The sequence below is a fragment of the Tupaia chinensis genome, unplaced genomic scaffold, assembly GCF_000334495.1.
Source record: "Tupaia chinensis unplaced genomic scaffold, TupChi_1.0 Scaffold000333_1, whole genome shotgun sequence".
Taxonomy (NCBI): domain Eukaryota; kingdom Metazoa; phylum Chordata; class Mammalia; order Scandentia; family Tupaiidae; genus Tupaia; species Tupaia belangeri.
This window is the reverse complement of record NW_006159827.1, coordinates 1,151,733-1,154,091: the sequence shown is the minus strand read 5'-3', so window position 1 is coordinate 1,154,091 and position 2,359 is coordinate 1,151,733. Positions and strand designations below refer to the sequence as shown.

The 2,359-nt window shown below is 47.1% G+C and overlaps 1 protein-coding gene across 3 annotated transcripts in view; it reads left to right on the top strand.

Moving 5' to 3' along the window:
- The window catches only part of TATDN2 (TatD DNase domain containing 2), a gene marked incomplete at its 5' end in the record, with an annotated part of 32,925 nt that overhangs the window by 16,820 nt on the left and 13,746 nt on the right, over positions 1-2,359 (top strand).

Sequence of the window (2,359 nt, the reverse complement as noted above, 5' to 3'; positions counted from 1 at the left end):
CAATCCCTTCTCCTCCATTCTTCTCCCGGGATCTTGGGCACGCATGCACACGTGCCCGGCATGAGTTTTAAGCCACCGGGTCCAGAACGCAAACTGCGGTCGACTACGTGGGAGTCCAGTGACATAGCCATTACGCCAACTGCTGGTCCCTAGAGTTACTTGTTGAGTTATCTGACATGATTTCCTGAACTCTGGATGAGAGAATGTGAAAATCTGGCTCAGAAGGTTTTGGAGGAGACCTGTGAATTGTCTTATGTTTCTAAAAATTAAAATTTTAACTCATTAATTAAAACTTTTTAAAGTTTATTTACTTCTTGCATGAGAAATTGGAATTGCTGACAGCGTAATCCACCCCCAGCTTTAGCCAACCGTGGATCATGGGCATGTGTATACTTGGTGCACTCAGAGAGGTCTCCAGATGTGAACCTGGGACCTTCCCAGGTGGCTCAGCCTCACAGAGTGTGACATTTACTGCTGTGCCTCCGTTTGGACCCGTGGTTTTGTTATTATTTTTAGAGAGATTTTTGCTCTAGGGCACGTGCACCTGCTAGAGAGACAGAAAGCAAGAAATCACCTCCACCCCCCAGGGGGGAAGGCCACGCCACAGTCCCTTCTCCTCAAGTCTCCTCTTGGTATTTTGGGCACACATGCCCAGCATGAGTTTCAAGCTACTGGGTCTGGGACTCAAACTGCAGTCGACTACGTGGGAGTCCAGCAGTGTAACCATTGCGCCATCTGCTTGTCCGATGATTACTAATTTCTATGGTAGGGTCTTATGTTGTAATCCTCCCAGCTGGGACCCCCACTCTCAGCTCTTTCTTGGACAGTCGGCCTTGACCTCATGGGACACTGAGATTGCAGGCACTGGCCACCGTGCTCAGCGAGAGAAAATTTATTGTTGTTTTTAAGTTTGTTTGTTTGTGGGAGAGAGGGGCATCCCCAGCAGGATCCTGGGGCTGTGAGAGATCCCTGGCCCAGCTGATGGGGATCACAGCATGTGCACGTGTGCCCTCCACCTATAGAGGGAGCCCTCGGGACATAAACTTGGTACTGCTCTGTGGGAGTCCAAGCTTTGAGTAGCATTACACCAGAAGACCCAAAGAGTTTTTTTTTTTTTTTTTTTTTTTTTCCTTTTCTTTTTTAACTTGCCGTAAAATATGTACACTTGCCAGTGAGAGGCAGGGAGAGAGAGAAAGTGAAAAGTCACCCCCATGTGGTAGTTACGCTGCAGTCCCTTCTCGGGAGTTTGGGCACCCACGCACACGTTCCTGGCCTGATTTTGAAGACACTGTCCAGGACTCAAACTGCATAGTCAGCCATGGGATCCAGCCACCTTAACCTCCACTTCACCTGCTGGCCCAAGAGTGATGTTTTTATTATTTTAAAATATTTATTTATTTTGCTATAAGGGCACCTGTGGTCACTGGAGAGAGGGAGACAGAAAGCAAGAAATCACTCCCCAGGGAGGATGGCCACATCGCAGTCCCTTCTCCATTGTCCTCTCGGGATTTTGAGCATGCATGCAGATCACCTGGCGTGAGTTTTAAGCTGCCAGGTCCAGGACTTGAACTGTGGTCTACTATGTGGGAGTCCAGCGATGTACACATTATGCCATCTGCTGGTCCCAAGAGTTGGTATTTTTTAGCACGTACCCCTGGATGGCAGGGAAGTTTAGGGAGCAATCAGCAACATCATGTGCTCTTCCATCTGAGTTGGAATTTTAGCTTCTTTATTTTTAATTTAACTTTTTATTTTATAGAATATAAGACATTTATGGAATGTATCTGTGTGCCCATCACTCATCTTCAGTAACAAACTCACTTCCAGTGTTTTATTGTTTCTCTAGCCCGTCTGTGTTTTACACATTGTCCTGATGCAGATCTTAGTTTCCGTGTTATTTTATTCATAAACATTTCCGGTATCTGAAGCCTTAGCTGGGCTGGGCACCCAGGATGCCCACTCCCATGGCTGACAGTTGCTGCTGGCTCTCAGTGGGAGCTCGGCTGGGGTCATAGGGTTATGCACCTACACACGCCCGCCCTAGCAAAGTGTTCTTAGGGTGGTTTGGCTTCTTAAAGGGTGCTTGTTTTCCCCCAGAATGTGCAAACTGAGGTAACCAGGTATAGCCCTGAAATTTGTGTTATGTTGGTTACAAGGGAGTCATAGCCCAGATTAGAGGTGGGAATTACTGTAGACCCCACCTCCCACTGGGAAGTAATGCAAAATTATTTGGGGAAACATTTAAAACCTGCCACAAGTATTATGGTTTTGTGCTTGAATATCCCGGAGACGTTAGAGATGGGATACTGGGCATCGCTTTCTCTAAGTTCCCAGTGTGAGGAGTGTGTTTGGGGAAAGA